The sequence below is a fragment of the Chelonia mydas genome, chromosome 8, assembly GCF_015237465.2.
Source record: "Chelonia mydas isolate rCheMyd1 chromosome 8, rCheMyd1.pri.v2, whole genome shotgun sequence".
Classification (NCBI taxonomy): domain Eukaryota; kingdom Metazoa; phylum Chordata; order Testudines; family Cheloniidae; genus Chelonia; species Chelonia mydas.
Window position 1 is genome coordinate 46,813,269 of NC_057854.1, and position 18,973 is coordinate 46,832,241.

Here is an 18,973-nt window from a genome sequence, read left to right on the forward strand (position 1 = left end):
GAGGCCCTCCCCCCCAGTGCCGCCCAGAGGATTCAGGGGGCCGGGGGCAAAGCAATTTCGGGGGCCCCTTCCATAAAAAAAAGTTAGTTTTGCCGCCCCAAGTGGTGAAGAAGAAAAAAAGAAAAACCCAAGTCGCGCCGCCGAAGAGAGAAGAGGACAGGAGGACCCGCCGCCAAATTGCCGCAGATTGCCCCACTTGCCTCCCCTCTGGGTGGCCCTGCTGCCCCCACTTCCCTTCTTCCCCCCCAAAGCCCCGCCCCTGTTGCTGCTCTGCCCCCTTCCCCTGTTGCTCGCTGGATCATCTCAAGAAGCCTGCCTGCAGGTAGTAGGCAGCCTCGGCTGAGCAGGGACTGGCGCGTGTGAATGAGCCAGGGCCTCCCTCTGCCCCACGGTAACCAGGCTTTTGGTTCGGGTGCCATTAAGGGTTGCCAGGTCTCCAAAAACCAGGCACCTAGCAACCCTAAATGGCACCCGGACACAGAAGCCAAAAACCGGACTATCCGGGTAAAAACCTGGATGGGTGGCAGCCCCAGCTCGCACTGCTACCTCCCACGCTGTCCCTTCCTCTGTGGGCAAACAGAGGGCTCCTGTCCGCAGGTCTGTCAACTGGACCCTTTCACCAGCCCTCCTTAGAGTGGGCATGGCAAAGAGACCTCAGCACGGAGGATTGAACCAAGTTGTATGGTACAGGAACCCTGCAGACAGGCCCCACTGGTGGCAGAAGTACCAGGGTGAATGCCCTAATTGAGCCCATCCTTTCCAAGGCTCATGAGCTGCCACCAGCTGGAGACAGAACGGGGAGAGAGCAGTCCCCACCGTGCCCCACCGGCTGTGGTCAGCAGACAGCTCTGCACTGGTGAGCCGCTGCTGGAGCTTAGAGCGTGGTGGCTAAGGGGCAAGGGGCTGCAGACACATTTCCCGCCGACGGTTCTTTGCCAGCACCTGCAGCCCCCATTTCAGGGGAGGGGAAACCCATCAGTGCAATGAGAGTTAACGCCGCAGACATGATGCTTTAATAAATAAATTGCAAGTCCTGTGTGCGTCTGGCTGGCCCCGTGGGCTCTTGCCAGTTCTGGTTGTTTCCGCAGCCTTTGCAGGTCACCCCCATGAGGTTGTGACAGGGAAGGTAGATGTGAGGCCGATGTAAGGGGACATTTAGTTATTCGGGGCATTGTGTTCTCCACATGACCAGCTTGGGCTGCAGATTGTTTACACATGCTCCTCAATTACAATGGGAAGAGGAGGAGGTTTCGTTTTTGTCTTTTAAAGGGCATTATATTTTTAAAGGCAAATAAAAAACTAGAAATCACAAGACTAATTAATAACATGGCTTTGTATTTCCAAACAGCTGCACAAATATTAGATCATTCACGGTGGAAATAATCATTCAATGAATATTAACTCTTGGTTACATGTGTTTCTTTTTCTTCCCTTAGGGAAAAATCTCAGAGGGCTAAAACCAACAGAAATTTTATAGTGAGCTATAAAAACCTAGAATTCTATAGGTGGGGTCAAAGTGCTCTCCAGAAATGCAAGCACTCTATTATATTCCAATCCATAGGGCTTTTCCCTGGGGTTGATTTCTACATATTGTTGTTCTGCGATCATATCTGACTCCAGAATCTGACCGAATGATTGCTCTGCTCTTTGTTCTCACAAGAAGAAATATTAAGAAGCAAAATCTTGTTCTCAGATCTGCATGGCGGATAAACTAGAGGCACTAACAGCAACCGTGCAAACTCAAATAAATACAAGCCTGCTTTACCTGATACATTGGCTGTTGCACACACAGAGAATACAACAGGGGACAGAATCAGAGCAGGATTCCCAATTCTCTCATTTTTTATGACTGATACAAAGGACACAAGCATTTGATTTCACCAAAATTTGCTGAAATGCATCAAAAACAGAAGGCAGATCTGAGAATAAGGCAAAGGGCTGCAAGTCTGGAGGCCTGACTTCTGTTCTCAGCTCTCGCACACATTCCTAATGTGATCTTGCATGAGTCATTTCTGGCCTCATCCTACTCCCACCGAAGTCTACGATAAAACCCACATCGACTTCAGTGGGAGCCAGTTGAAGTCCTCAGCCTTGATCCTGCAACAAGCAGGACCCCTGTGCAGAGCTCATTTCAGGATCAGGGCCTTAAACGACTCATGCCTCAGTTTCCCTGACTTTAAAAGTGGGTTTTACAAGGCTTAACTGATATGTGCTTGGAAAGCCTCTGGTGGAAGACAAAAGGAAAATAAAAAATAATAATAATAAGAGTTTTATTATTTGGAAACGGCTTTTTGGTCATTCTTGGGACTTACTTGAACTGTATTAAGCCAAGAGAGCAGCAATAACCATATTCTCACAAATTACTTGCCAAACAGAGAATTTTCTAGTATTCTCACAGCTTCAATTCATGCTTTAAACACAAGTAAAATCACTCTCTTGCTTTGAGTGTTTTTCCTAAAATCACTCTCTCACTTTTTGAAATTAAAAATAAAAATTACAGCAAAAAACAACCCCCCCAAAAAACAACACTCCACTGCAACACTCACTTTGCAAAAGTGGATGCCCAGCCCGAGTTTGCAAAACCTGTGTGTGCGTATGCACTCTGCCAACAGGCAGAGCTGGGTGGCAAAATGGTAAATGTGTACCAAGCAGCCTGCCTGAAAACTCCACTGAAGTGGAGGGGGAAAATGGAGGGGGTGGGGGGAGAAATGGGCAAACTGGCTACTTAAGATGTTGAATCACTTTTTTTTTTTTTTAAGCTGACTGTATTTTAATTTTGTAAGCCTTGCTGGGAAGGGTAAGAAACAGCTGCATTTAGACAGAATCTGGACATGGTCAGGGATGCTAATAACAGAGAGGAAGAACCAGTGCACTGAATTTCCTTAGAGATTCTGTGGGCCAATATATACATATTATATGGCATAGCTGTGTGATGATCCATTGATTTTAATGGAGCTATGCTTTCTTATGTCTAAAATGAATCTGACCATTATTCCTAGCCCTGTAATCTGCACTGCCAACCACCAGCAAATGGTTTTACTGTCAGTTTAAAAAAAATAATCTAAAATTGGCTGCCAATAAAAAGTCGTAACAGGCCAGTGAAAATAACAAGAAACATATTTTTCCTTAATCTAGAATAAGTTTCTGAATGATACAATTACTATTAATAGAAACCAATTTTAAGTAGAAGGCTCAGCTGGGAATGAACATGAGTAATAGGAGACTTGAAACCCCTCAAATGGCTTTGAAATCTTAATTTTCTGGACACAAATCCTTTCTAGTATTTTTTGGACCTTTTGTGTTTGAAATTTTGTCAGTGAAAAGGATTGAAATTTGCAAGTAAATTTGTTAGCAAAATAAAAAAATAAATTACAAACAATTGCTAATTAAGAATTATAATTTACATACTAGAGATGGGTTGAAGATGCCAAATTTACATCCAAATCCTAGTTTCAAAGAGACAAGAATTCAGAAGAGTTGAGATTCAGAATTTTGGCCAAAGCCCCACCTCTCTTACATAGGTATTACTGTAAAGGTATATGATGCTTTGCTAAAATCAACAGAAAGATTCTATAACTAAGACGCACAAAGCAAGCCAACTGACATACAGGACAAAAACAAAACAAAACATCTCCTGAGGTGGAGAGACAGTGGGGAAGGAAATCACAGCAGAAGATGTGGAGCACTGTCAATGAAACATGTGTTGATTTGCGGTTGGTTATCCTTAATCCTAAACAAGAGAAAAGGCAAACGGCAGAACTTAAAAGGAGGAAAAGGAGGCAGAAGATGGGACGGAGACGAAGATGACATGAATGGTGGACAATAATCTCCTGTTCTTCCCAACAAAACTCAACAGACAAATTGAAACAAAAATAAAAGGTGAAAACAAATACAAAATAGGGTTTCAAGCCAGACACACTTTTGGTTAGGATTTGAAAAAAGAGATTTTTTTACATTAATAATAAAAACTCACTGCCTAGTCAGGTGTGCACGTGTGATTAATTAGTCTGTGTGTGTAGAGTCTTTTCAAGAAAAGTGCTATGTAAGTGCTTAGTATTATTACTGTATAATGTGAACCATACACACATTGTGTTCTATTATATCCACATCTGCATATTTGTGCGAGTACACATTATATTACTATTACATTATAATTATATATGTTTAATGAGTGGAATCCAAAAATCAGCTGGGTGAGAAGGCGCTGGGATTTGCAGCAATTGTGCCTATTTGGCTAGCCAGGTAGAATAACACTATTAAATAAATAAATGAAAAGGCCAGTGTGTCTAAGCAGACCTGATGCCACCTAGTTATTGCTTGAAGTCTGCGCTCTGGTGAGTAGAAGACAAAATGATTATTTAAAAGCTCCTTTATCTTCCCAGCAGCATATATGACTCAAATGAACCTTCTGCCAGGACGCCCGAGATGTTAACACTCATCCGGCACGATCCAATTCAAGCGGCAGAGCTGTTACCTAATCCAGCAACTATCACATATGATCAAGGCCCTGCTGTGCGGATTGGCCCCCTACCTCTCTCTTGTTCATCCCCTGCTCAACTGGAAATGGGTTTAAAGGGACAAGGGACCCATTCCTGACAGTCGGAGACACTCCCCAGGCTGGGGCATTGGAGTCTGTGGATTTCCATACCCGGGAAAGAGAACTGGGAAATTGGTAAGGGAATTTAGCAGGATTCAATGCAAATCCCTTTATAGGGTTTCTATGGGATCAGCTCCCCAGCTGGCGCAAATCAGTGCAGATAACAGTTATGTCAATTTACATCAGCTGAGGATTTGGCCCAGGGCATCTGTGTCAGTGACAGACTCTTTAATGAACATTTGGACAGTTATGAATTCATTTGAACCAAGGGGCTATCAGCCCGTGCCCTTAACACCAGCGGGGCCATTTTCCAATGAGTGCTTTGCCACTGATTTCAGTGGAGGCAGGAGCACATCAGACACCACCACCTCGCAGCTGGTACCGACCACACCCCCTCTTTGGCTGCCTCGTCGGGGGGGGCTCCGGAAACCAAGAATGGGGCAAAGGGGGTCAGTGTGTGAGGATGCCACCTAGGCCGTAGTTCTGTGAATAGTCAAGGAAGGCCTTCATTCTCCCAGGCTGTCAGTTTTCCCCGGAGAAAGGGGAAAACAAAGTGAAAATAAAACCAATTTGGCAGAACGGTATTTTCTTCCGCTCTGCCCTCCCACTCCCTCCTCGTTTCTTAGAAGAGAAACCAGATGCTGACATTCCCTAATTTCTCCTCTGTCCTCAGAAGCACCCTTCCCACAGCCCAAGGTGGAGACCCAATAGCCCAGCACACTCAATTTGTTGCTTTTCATGATAGGAAAAAAAAAAATACAAGCTAAGAACTAGAGAAAAAAAGACTATTTTGTCCTTGGCTGCTCCACTGACAGCCTGACAAACCCGCTGGCTCCGCTGACTGCCACTAGAGGATGCTCTTCCTTCACAAAGAATCGGCTTTCGCCCAAATAAATAAGCAAACAAAACAAAAACCACACACCTCCTCCCCATTTGCACTGCTGCAAAATGCCTCTGCCACTAATTTCTGAACTCCCAGGCCGAGTGCAATCACGGAGGGGACATTCCTCAGCGTTACAGCATTATTGGGGTCAGGTTAGTGGGTGGGACGGCGACATCAGGACCAGGTCCTCGCCCACCGGCACGCTCCTCCTTAGGTGGTGTTCAAGTAACAAAGCCAGGGTTTGGGTCAGGTCACGGGGGTGACCAACATCCAACCCTGGGGCAAAGCTCGCCCCATGGCCATCTTCATGGTTAATACGCAGGTCCCACCTCCAGAGACGACAGGTCCAAGCATGCAACGATCCACCTGCAAGTCAGCTGCCGTTGCAGTTAGCAGTCCCAAAAACAATCGGTGAGGCTCATAAAATGCCCACAAGGCCTGCTTGCGCCATACCAGACCCACTCATGGGAAGAAAGATGACTCCCATTCCCATCACATTGAGCCTTCAAGCCGCTTTCCCGGGGCATGATGCCATGGGTGTCCGCGGTAACGCACCTCTGTGCAGGCCGCAGCCTTGGCCCATTCCCTCTGCCCTTCATTTCCCACCTTCCCCCCTCTTCTGGCCTGGTATTTCAGAAGTTTTCCTCGGACCTTGAAGGTCTGTCCCAGCCCCAGTTCTGAGCCTCCTGCTCCATAGCTGCAAGGCTGCAGTACAGGCATCTCCTTGCCCCCTTGGCAAGCGCTGACAAGCTTCTAAGGGGACTTCGGGGGATAAGGCACCTATGGCTCGGGACTTGCCCCAGCCTGGAAGGCAGTGTGGTTTAACAGATAGAGCAGGGAGCTGGAAGCTCAACAGTAGCACCCCTGCTGCTGACTCGCTGTGGGAAAGTCCCTTCACCTCTGCCTCTGTTTCCCCAGCTCTAAAATGGGGACAAATGATCACTGCCTGCTGCTCGTAACGCAGCCCGAGGGTCGCTGATGGAGGTGGTAGGGATGCAGACAGCATTATTAGTAACATATCCACAGCTAGGGCTCTACAGGGACCACAGCACGATCCAATCACAGCAGCATCCTCCCACACCCCTTCTCCTTTCGTCCTGCCTTGGGGCCAGTGGGCATCATATCCTCTGCTCATTTCCCACTTGGTCACACAGCAGCTCCCCAGGCCTGCTGGCAGGTGGGACACTCATGTGCTGAGCAGATACCTCCTTCCACTCTGGAGAGTTGCCTGTGCATGCTGCACCGGGACAGTCTAGTTCAGCGGTTCAGGCTTGTTTTTTCTGCTTTGGCATTGCACACGTGTGCGGCTCAGGAAATGTATCCTCCCTCTATCCAGAGCCAGGGGTTATCATCATCATCTGCGAGAGAACATCATCTGGATCCTACATTTGGACCTTCATCCAACACGGCATTAGTAGGCAGTGACATCACATATGCGTAAAGTCATCATGGACTCGCACAACATGGACATGATGCCAGATCCCCATGGAGCAATGCTCCGCGGCAAAGCCTGACCTCAGCCCTAGGGTCTTTCACTGTCCTGCTCGGTGGGGACCTGGGACAGAGGCGTGAGAATTGCAAGGAGTCCCTGAACAGGCAGGCTATCCTGGAAGTGTTCGGATTCCAGATTCTCTAAGATGCATCATGAGCAAGTTCTTTCCAACCTGGAGGCTGCATGACTCTCTGCCTCCCCCATTTCGAGAGCAATGGACAAAACACCAGCAAGGGCTCCGATCAAACAGAAGAGGAGTCTGCTTCTTAGGAGCACTTGGAAAGCACAAGTCAGAGCATTGATGAAACTTACAAGAGGGTCTCTGGGCTGCTTCTCATCCCCTCATTCACTCCCTACCATCCTCACAATCCCCAGATCACGGCAGTACAACCCTTGGCTGAGCGCTGAATTCCTTTGGGAGCCTCATCGGGAAGAGAGTTGTGGAGTGATCCCATCCAGCTGTTGAGTGCTGGCTCTTAAACACTCCTAGGGAACCCCCTCCACCTCCCAAATTTACATCTCTTTCCTTCTCAGATGTTGCTTTTCAGTCCTTAAAGTCATAGGTGTGCGGGGGGGAGGATAGCATAATGCAGGGGTCTCAAACACGCGGCCCGCCATAGGCGCCGACTCCCTCACTCTGCAGCTCACCCCCTCCCGTCCCTCCTCGCGCCCCTGCAGCATGCTGCGTCCCCACTCCTCTACCTAACTCCCAGCGCTTCCCGCTTAGGACTTTCCAGGAGGGAGCGGGGAGGAGCGGGGACACGGCACGCTCAGGGGAGGAGGCAGCGTGGAAGAGGCAGGGCCAGGCCGGGGATTTGGGGAAGGAGTTGGAATGGGGGCAGTGTGTGTGTGTGGGGTGGGATGGGGGGGAGGAGCTGGAGCGGGGACTTTGGGGAAGGGGTTGGAATGGAGGCAGGGAAGGGGTGGGGCATGCACTGAAGTGTCGCTAGAGGCGAATAAACCATAGGGCAGGACAAGCCCAGGCTCCCCTTCTCCCCTCCCCCCCCGGCCCAAGTCCCAGGGGCTTCCTCCTCCGCCTGCCCAGCTCCAGGCTGCCAACTTGTGCCAAGCTGCGCAAGTGGAGCGGCGGGAGCGCGGGGCAGCACAAGGCTGCCCCCCCTTCCCCCTCCCCCCCCCCCCGCCGTCCCCAGCCACACACAAATGCGCAGCGGGGCTAAGCAGAGCCTGGCACTGTAGAGCTGCGAGCAGCAGACGGGAGGGAGAGCAACAGGCTGGGAAGGGGACCCACGGGGGCTGCCAAGGCTGTATTAACCGTGCTGGGCAGACGGGGGTGGGGATTGTGTTTTTTCTCAGCCAGCCCCTTGCTAGTTTCTTGGTGCATCGCAGAGTTTTCACATTTGAAAACAGCCCCCAATTCCTTGCTCCTCCCCTGAAAACAAGCACGATTTGCAAACTGGGCGGGGGGGGGCCCCACGGTTGCTTTCCAAGCTGTGTTGTATGAAAAAGGTTTCAGTGATGCGGCCCTCGGGCCAATGTACTAGTCCTCATGTGGCCCTTGTGGTGATTTGAGTTTGGAGATCCCTGGCATAATGGATCCAGTTAAACCTAGGCAGCAAGCTGGGGTGGTGGTTGACACGCTGAAGACCTCGCATTCAGGAGCGTGCTCTGCGGAGAAGGGATGGAGAATGACAGAGACATGGTCCATTATGCAGAAGAAAGGATCGAGTTGCCAAGTTCTTGCCATCTTTCCGACAGGAACACCAATTTCCCTAACCAAATTGAATGCCTAAAAGCAGCAGGGTGCTGTCTGAAAGAGAAGGGATGTTGTTTGCTCACATGTCCTGGTCAGATTCCAATCACAGTAGGATAATTAACCTTGTAGTTTAGATAAACTTTTCTTTGCTTCCTATCCTCACCTGTTGCATAGTGCTGGTAAAAGAGCTCCCACAATGCACCCCAGAGGCAGCTGCATTTCAGTGAAGTAATTCCTATATGTAGTTGGCAAAGAGTTTTTGGATCCTTTTGGATGTAAATTGGAAGGATGAAGAGCTTGAAATTGGGCTAAGGGGAAAGTAAAGTTGCACATCAGGAAGAATGTTGTTTATTAGCCTGTGTAATAGTATCCAAAGGGATGTGATGGAACCATTGGAGAAGAGGCTGTAGGGAACCATTGTGGGTTTGCAGGGGGGGAAGATGAACTAGAAGGACCTGGTAGCTCCTTTTTGGCTCTAATTTCGGAGAGCATTTGGGTAAAAATGAGTCTCAGTGGCCGGAATCTTGACCAAACCCACCATGAAACACAGCGAGGTCGTACTTCCGATAACACGGATGCAGAATTCAAATGTCTGCCTAAGCTGGGTGTGCTACCCTATGTTTTTGTTGAATCGCCTTTCCAAGGGACCTTTTAAAGGAGGAGGAGATTTCCAGCAAATGATTGCAAGTTATCGAAAATAATGTGCCACTTAGCGTCGGAGGCGAGCATCCTGGCAGGCGGCAATGGGAAGCAGCACTGAGCAGATGGGAGTGATTAGGCTGTGATTTTCAGAAGGGCTTTCTTCCCTGCCTCCACAGTGCTTAAGATATGCTGAAAAAACCCAGGGGCTTGAGAGAAGCTGAAGGCTCTTCTGCTGCAGCCATGGGGTCATGATCTAACCCCAAGAATGGCTTTCCCCATGGAATTGGGGATGTCTCCAGTAGACAGCCAAGAGTCCAGGAGTGGAAGAGTATCTCTAGGGAGATCCATGATGCTCGCTATTATCATTCACCAGCCACCCTTCCTGACATATATGCCCACCCATGCACAGTGAGGCAGCATTGCACCTCTACGTGAATGCCAATGCAGAAACTCCCCTGGAAGTATTACTCAGCCAGATGTTAAAAGATCACTGTCAGGCTAAAAATGATCCCTCGCACGATTTTATCACAGCCTTCGCAATATTTGGTAGCGTTCTTAAAGCCCCAGCTACTGGAGTCATGTGATCGCAGGAGAATCGCTCATTTCACTTTAAAAGCATGCAAGTGTTCAACCCTCATGGTTGCAGTAAAAACTTGCAAACGTGACCCAGAAATCAGGAGGCCAATAAAAAGAACCCCAAATTTGTTTTTTTAAAAATCACATTTTTAAACCAGTCTTATGATTTCCTAGCGCCTGAATCATGTGGCTGGGGTTGGCCATACTGAATCTTAAACAGCCGGATTCCCTCCTGCCTTGTGTTAATTGTAATACTTTAGACAATTGAAAATGGGAGGATTTGAAACACTTCACGACCGACTCCTCTTTGTTTATTACCCTTCAGCTTGGCCAAAGCAATTAGGACAATGGTGTTTCACCTTCTGGAAGAGAGGTACCACACTGGTTTTGGGTTTGTCCTACATCACAACCTGGCTTCATTGAATTAAAATAACCAAGACTCCCTCCCTGCCCCACCCCAGCCCCAAAAACATTTCCGGTGACAAAAGTTATTTCAGCTCCTCTTTTCAAACAAAGCCGAAGTTACTCACCAGTGGCCCAATGTCAAGGTGAGCTAGGAAATTAAAGGGAACTCTTGGGCTTTTTTGTTTATGGGCCCTAGGAGACGGAAACGCGGCAAAAATCAGCGGCTTCTGCATAAGAAAAGATGGGGGCAGTTTCCTTAGATATATTCTAGGGAATGATTTATGGAGAAGGCCACAAGGCCAGATTCAGTCCTGCTCTGAGTGGGCTCAGCTGGGTGGAAGACAATGGAGCTGGGCTGCGCACAGTAACAAGTTCAGTGCTTAAACAACTTGCCATGGTTTCTTTGCCTCCCCTCCCACTGTAAGAGCAGAGCTGACAACTCTCTGGCCCTCCTTGGATTTGGGTGGGGGTTTTCGTGTCCCAGAGTGGATCTCTTTGCCTTTCCTTAGGCAAGTCAGTTAGAAATCCCTCCCTCTAGGTTTCCCAAGGACCATCGCTTACCAAACCAAGGACAGTGGTGTGTGTCATTTGCCAGGAGGGCGACGTATGTGAAGGCTGAGGCTGGCGATAACAGACTGGGAATTTGGGGGAAGGGAAGGAGGGCGTGGGGCATGGGGATCTGTGTCACGATTTAGGGGGCGAAAGAGAGGATAGATGCTCCGCTCAGCAGATGGCACCAATGTCGTCACCCAGCTGCCCCAGCGCTTGACAGAGATCAGCCCCTGGATGAAGAGCAGCTGTGGCCAGCTGATCCCAAGCAGACAGAAGTGATGATAGGGAGGGGGAAACCATCTGAGCAGCTAGCCAAGACCAGGGACTCTTGCCTCCATCAAAGGAGTCTGCCCTCCCTTGACCAAGGTGCTACAATGCCTTGAAACCTCAGGATACCCCGGCAGCAGCAGTGATGTAATTTGCATTCTCCCTCCTCCAGCATACTAGGAAGCTACCACACTCCTCTCATATGAGAATCCAGCCAGCAAAATTCAATATGTCCATGAAGGGCTAGTGAAGCTGACAGTACCTGGGCAGGTGGAAACGCTGTAACCCAGGCGCTCTGGCTTGCCCAGAATGCAGCATCTCCTGGGGAAGAAAAGCCACCAAGAAAACATCACACCCCTCCGCTTTGCTACAGTGCCAGGCCAGAGCCCCAGCTTCAGCTTTAAGGCCCTCAGGACTTTGGGTCCAGACTGAGACCGCCTCTCCACCCAGGAACTGCGGAGCGGCAAGGCAGAGGAGCGTGCACAGGATGAAGTCAAGGCACCCCCTTGAAAGTCCCTGCAAGTGGAATGAATGACCTGCTATAGGAGACCAAACTGATGTGTAGTCCCCACACTGAGCACTTGCAGAGCATGGCACAAGAGAGACCGGCAGAGTGGACGTGTCGCTGAAAACTTGCCATGTCCCTGTTTGATGGATCAAGTCCCAGTGTCCCATCCATTTTATGAAATCCCATGTGCTGAACCCATGCACGTTCCCAGGGAGTGTCGACGCTGCGGCTGGATTGGGCCTCTAAGCCCGGGTACACAGACGCACACTAGATCTGCTTGAGCGAGCACGCCAAAAAGTGCAGCGTGGATGTTGCAGCAGGGCTGGCGGCCTGGGTTGGCTGCCGGAGGAGAAGCCCACCCCTGCCCCAGGGTCTGTACACAGGTGGCTAGCACAAGCCACTGCCCACCCTCTAACAGCCACATGGCTATTTTCAGCATGCTAGCTCAAGGCCAGCTAGTGGCACGTGTCTGTCTACCTGGGCTGGGGGATAACGCCCCTCCCTGCAGAGCAGACCTGTGACCAGTGACCCACCCCTGCATGAAGCCTCATGCCAGCACGCCCACACAGTCAGACCAACAGAGAGTGGGGCAGGAAAAGGGGGATGAGCATTGGCCTCAGCTGCCAATATCCTCTGACTCACCCTGCACTGACCCTCGCTGCTATCACAGGTGTCCTGGCTTTTCACTTTAAATATCAGGTCACCTCAGTGACCCACATTCAGTGACAACAAAAATATCAGCCCCCTGATAGGAGCTTTGTGCAAACTGGAGAATGACCCTCTGATAGACACTCGTATCCCAGCTGGGTGAAATGCTTCCCCACCACCAGTTCAAGGGCCCATGAGACAGACACAGCAAGGTAACCTCAGCTTTCTTGGCAAGCGTGTGTAAACGTCCAATTGACATTAAAGGTCAGAACAACAGAGGTGAAACCATTTGCACACAGCTGATCCATTCAAATCTTTTTAAAACTGGGTCTATTCATATTTACAGTGTTTTACTAGCCACAATTCACAAGATAATCAGTTTATACTCCTAAACTTAGGCTGGGGTTTTCAGGAGAAGTGTAAAGAAGTTGAAAGTCAAAGGGATTTGGGTGACTAACTCTCATGCTCCTTTGAAAATCTATTTTTTTCTACAGACACACACAATACATTCCAGAGTGTGTCATACATGAGCAAAATGCTTCTTTTTAAAATCTGCTTCAAACAGGAAATGTATATTTCCCCCACCTCCTTTCCAAAACTTAAAAATGGGTGAACAGATTTTGCTCAGACTTTCCAGAAGAAACCATGTCTGTGCTGAGATGAAGCGTGAAAAATTGCAGCCGGCAAAGAGGGAACTTTTTTTCAGAAAGGGAGGACCACTGTGAAACTAAGGGGCAGTTTCCACAACAGATTTCCACAGACTAAAGTAAAAAGAAGTATCTTCTAACTACCAGTGCTGCCAAGTCTGCCTGGATTCAGAGTTCAGCCCTGTTCATTCTTGCTAGTGCATTGTCATCTGTAACCATGACCCAAACGAGATCTATTACAGGTGAAGATAAGGTGCGTTTGACTCACCCTATACATCACAGCTGGGACAGGTTTTCTGCTGCTGATGCACTCACAGAAGGGAACACCACTTAGCTTTCATACCCCAGGGTCACTCCACAGGGTTACTGGGGGAGATCCAGCTTTTTACTTCTACAGGGTCAGATCCTGTGAGCTCCTCACCTCAATGAGAGCTAAGATAGCTCAGCAGGTTACAAGACTGAGCCCAAACTAGTCACATTTGATTGTCAAAAAGAAAAGGAGTACTTGTGGCACCTTAGAGACTAACAAATTTATTTGGGCATAAGCTTTTCTTTTTGTGGATACAGACTAACACGGCTGCCACACTGAAACCTGTCATTTGATTGTCAGTGAGCCACAGAAACAAAGCGACCAATTTGAGAGCAGCTTTTCAGGACAGAACTACTCCATCCTTTGCTTTCACTTTTGTTAAAGCGACAGGGCCAGATTATCAGCTGGTGCAAAGTGGCATAGCTCCATTGAAACCAGAGTGACGTCAGCTGAGAATCTAGCCCAGCATTTCTCAAACGGTGGTCTGTGACGGTACTCCAGGGGGTCCGCGGGCCCCGCTGATCAACTCCTCCCACTCCCTCCCTCAACTCGTGCACCCCGGGGAACAGCTGTTCTCCGATGTGCAGGAGGCACTGGAGGGAGGGGGAGGAGTGGGGATGAAGCATGCTCGGGGAGGGGGTGGAATTATGTCTGGGGCCGCCGGCCCCATTATTCAACTTCTGCCCCTCCCTTCCAGTGCCTCCTGCACACCGGGGAATAGCTGTTCAGTGGCATGCAGGAGGGGCTGGGAGGGAGGGGGAGGAGCAGGGATGAGGTGCGCTTGGGGGAGGGGGTGGAAAGAGGCGGAGAAGAGGAGGGGCGGGGGTGTGGGCCTTGGGGGAAGGAGTGAAATGCGAGGTGGGGCCTGAGGCTGAGTGGGAGGCTTGGGAGTCAGCAAAAAATTTTAAATCAGAATGGGGGTCCTCGGGTTGCTAAAGTTTGAAAACCGTTGATCTAGGCCATACAATGTACGTACACAGCACCTGCACACGTATACCCTGATTTTATGTCTGCCTGGACATACCTCCCCATAGACGGTGATGGACGTAGGACCTACACTGAGCCGCACTGGACTCATACCATTGACTTCACAGGGCTTTCAGTCAGACCATGGAAGAACCTAATAGCACGAAATAAGGCAGAGGTGTGTCATAACGGACATCAAGAGTTTTGGATGGGTACAAACTGTAACTCTCCCATTGCGTATCCACTAGCATGTTACCCAGGCCATCCCAATAGACCCCCTTTTTTCTGCACCACCTTCTGATGGATGTTGTAGGTGTCATGTAAGTTTCTAAAACATTCCTGTTTTCTGTGAGTTTTAAAATACTTTATTTGTGCTATTTTTTGTTTGTATCCCTCTCAACTGCAAAGCCAGTTGCCTTAGTGACAAGAGTCTGACAGCGCAAGGCTCAAGAGGTGAGGAAAAACTAACACATTTGAGAAAAAAACTTGGAAAGTGACCTAAAATAACTGTTTCCATAATAACATATCAATTGTAATAATGTGGGGATTTGAAGGCCTGAATAAAAACCGATTCCGCAAGAACCTGAATCAACCAGGAACAGACCAAGTTCTGGGTATCTCCCCTTTCCAATAGTATAAACCTTCCACATTTCTAGCTCTCTAGATTTGCAAGGAACTGGCATGTGAGGCCCATCCTGCACTTCATGGCACAGTATAAGGCTGCAATCTAGCAAAGCACTATGGGTAAAAATTTCCATATTTAAAAAAGTCAATAAAAGGTAGGCTCCTAAAGTCAAAATCCTCTAGTCTAAAGTACCTGAGGCACCAGACTCCCACTGGAATTGATGTGGGCCAAAGTCACTTGGAAAAAGGGGCTTATGCGGTTTTAAAGTTTTACCCCCTGGCCCTGACTCAGCAAGTCTTCTCTACTCATCAAAGAACTTAAGCATGTGCTTACCTTTAGGTCTGTGCTTAAAATCCCATTGACTTCAGGGGGACAACTGTCAAATTTAAACAAACCTGTGCTTCAGAGCTTTGCTGTAGCAGGGCTTAATTACAGGGGCACATTCAGAAATAATTCTCTGGCAAGTCATTTTCACAATACGACAGCTGCCTGAAGCGACGGCTAGGCTGAACTAGCTAGCCGTAGTTCAACACTCCAGAGAGAGATGGATTCGTGGCAGAGCACAGGTCAGGGGCACAAAGGTGCACGTTAGGTGCAAGATATCACTCGGCGATGGCCTCTTCATGTGATATGGAATACGCTACGCATTATATCTCACAAACGCACTAGCTTCCTTGGCAGGCCGAAGAACAGCCACAGTACAAACAGAACTGCAGATCAGCCAGCAGGAGAGGGAATCACGGTTTACAGCCATTTGTGGCTTCAAAAATGAGAATGAATCAGGTGGCCTCTTCCCCAACCTTCCCCCTTCTCCCCCTACCCCCTGAACAATCACACAGATTTTTGGCTTTCTTCCTTGCCTGACAGAAGCTGCTTCAGCTTCATCAGGCTACTGGTCTCTGCTCCACAAAGTACCTGCAGCCCAGGCTTGCTTACTGCTCAGTATAATCAAACAAATAACAAAACCCCGGCAACTGAATTACCCCACGATATTACTTTGCTGCTGACCTTTGACCCCTCAGCCAAACTCCCCGGGATGGGGAGGTCAAAACTGTCAGGATCGTATTACCTTATCAACTTCCTTCCTTGGAAGAACAAAAATAAATATTTAACCACATTCTTATGGGGAGGGAAAGACCTGTAATTAAGGTTCCCTTACCCCTTCTCTTTCTGTCTCCTACCCTCCCTATGCCAGGTCAGACATCCCGCCTAACCCTTCAGGACTGCTTGAAACCACTGACCTCAAGGCAAGTTTACCTAAGGTAGCCAAGTGTTGAATCCCATCGGAGCAATTCCACATATCAACAACTCTTACCGGGCCTGAAGTAATCAGCTTATCTAATGAAGCAGTTCTCCTGCCTTGACCAGGAGAAGATTAGTGGGCTGGTCCGGCAGTGAAGTGTAATCAATCCTTTATTTACATAAACTACCTCAGGGCTTCCCAAAATCTGTCAGAGCCTGGACCACCCCACACTACCGAGATTGTCTTGCAAACCCATCTCTTTTCCCATTCCCAGTCACCAGCCTATCCGGGAGAAGGTAACATCCCTCTGGCAGCGCCATCAGTTGCTTATATGGAAAAGCAGAGGGTAGGCCGTTGGTGTGCAGAGACTGCTGCCCATCATGCCAACTGGCACTGTCTCATTGTTTACTTGGACTCTCCTGTTGGTCTGTATTCAGCCGTTCTCCTGTCTTACACTTCAGTTGCCAGCTCCTGGCCTTTTTGTTCAGCTTTTGTACAGCGCCTAGCGTGATGGGGTCCCTGTCCACGATTGCATTTGCTAGGAGCTATAGAGATTCAAAGAAGAAGTTAGGAAGGCAATGGATTTCCAGCTCCTTTTAATGCAATTTAACAGCTGGGGGAGGGCAAGGCTGCATCCTCTGCCTACCCAGCTCTAGACTCTGCTCAGCCCCCGCACGTGTGCTGCAGAGCACCAATGGACCAGCGTTGGACCACAGGCTATATTATAGCTGAGCTGTTATTAGTCAGCTTGGTTCACAGCACCTGACTAAGCCATGCAGGAAATGCTTGTGACTGTAACCACACCTCCATGTTAAAGCAGGGAGGGGAGAGAAATCCACGATTTCCCCCAGCCCCACCCAGCCAACGACAGAATTAGATCATCCTCGGCATGGCAAATCCCAAAGAGACGTAAGGCTCCTTGCAGAGCGAGCGCCACGCGGATTGGTCTCTAGCTAGGTCCTTAGGACATCCTGGCTGGATATTCAGTTGTTTCCCTCAGTGGCCACTTTACCACACAAAATAAATAGCATCATAAATATAAATAATATCAATGAAACAGCTAGAGCTGGATGACGAACGGCATATATTTTCCATGAAAAATCCATCTGCACAAAAAAAATCTGCATTTTAAAAAAAATAAATCTAGACTGGATTTCTTCCCTCTAGTCTGTGACATCCCACCTGGGGAGGGAGAATCTGATTTTAAAAAGAAGCCAGAAGCACATTCTAGTTCTCAGATAGTGGGGACAGCAGCCAGCCCTCCTGGGTTCTATATGTCGTTCTGCCTCTGTGACCCCAAGCATGTCACGGCACCACTCCATGCCTCAGTTTCCCCACTTCTCACATTGCCTTCGTAGAGTTCTTAGTGCTCATTGGCTCAAAGGTGCTAGATCAACACCAGCATTATTGTTACGATTCCAGACTGACAGGGTTGCTGGTAAAATGCTGGCAAAATCCTGCCTTATGGTGAAAAGGCCCCGAGGCCTCAGTTCTGAATGGCACCTTGGACTGCTGGACTCTGGGGTAAAGGGATTTCTCCCCTGTTTCCTCCACAGAAGAGGAGAAAGCAAATCCACACTGTGGTACAAAGAAACCACCAGCCAAGACATCAAATCCAGCACTTCCATTGCACTCCATCCTCACACCTCTTCACAAACAAGAACAAACCAACCCACCAATCGCCCTTGGTGAAGCAGATATTACAAGCCTCATCTTGCCAACGGGAAGCTGAGGCAAAATGGGGATGTGCTTTACCCAAAGATACAGCTGGAGTCACAGAGCTGGGATAAGAATTTGGCAACTACTCCCTTCCACCACACACATGCACACAACTTGACTTTTACTCCTGGCTCTGCCACTGACGGAGTGACCTTGGGCAAGTCAGTGCCCCTCTCTGCCTCTCTTTCCCCCTCTATAAAATGGGGCTAACGAAACCTCCTTTGTAAAAACGCTTTGAGATCTGCTGATGAAAAGTGCCGATAACAGCTAGGTGTTGTTATTATACATGCACACACTCTTCAGTGTGACCACTTAACATCAAGCATTTGCACGATCAGAGCCCTAAATTAAAGCTTTGAGCCCTAATTCTTAAGTAGCAACAAACAAGAAAACTAAGAGAGGAAATGATGAAGAATCTGATCTTTGTCTCGCTCATGAGGCCAACCATAAAAGAACCTCTGAGATTAAGAGTGCCCTGCCCGGCTGGGATCCATGCTTCCCACTCCCTCTCTCCTCTTCAGTGCTTTGCATATGAATCCTCTCCATTGAAAAGAAACCAGCTTTTGAACCAACTGCATCTGTTGACGAGAATCTGTGGCCTCAGGAGCCCCTCAGAGAGCCAGGGTCCCATTTCAACCTCTCCAGGCCAAGCCATGAAATTATAAACAAACAAAGAAAGCCCCCCCCACAAAAGGAACTGCCTCTTTTCTAGCCTGTTTAGAGGTCAGCCCCCATGGACACAGATGGCCTCAGGGCTGCTGTTCTATACACAAAGCATCTAGGATGGGAAATATGTAGATGACGAGACTGACAGGAGACCAAGATTAAAAGTGGCTTCAAACCCACCACATTTCAGATTCCCTTCCTGTGTTAGTCTGAGACTTTAAATAATAAACCCAGGTAGTCAGGCAGCATACGATCGCCACAAACAGCAAAAATACTGATGCTTGTCGGGCAGCGATAGTCCACGTGTCCCGAGTTTGCTAAACAAATCAAAAGTGACCCACAAATACTCAAAAAAGCAGGGAGGTCCGCCACTCTTGACTCAGACACTAGCTTTCTGGCTCAGTGATATTTGGGGTTTTCCTGAAAACTCCAGCTCCTGGAGTCATGTGATTGTGTGAGAATCTCAGCTTTTATTCAGAAAAAAGTAAGTTTCTAGCCCTATCTGTTGCAGAG

General features: G+C 48.6%; 1 protein-coding gene across 6 annotated transcripts in view; it reads right to left on the bottom strand.

Moving 5' to 3' along the window:
- Positions 1-18,973, bottom strand: part of PBX1 (PBX homeobox 1) — a 243,396-nt gene that overhangs the window by 51,038 nt on the left and 173,385 nt on the right. The gene's annotated exons all lie outside the window — the stretch shown is intronic.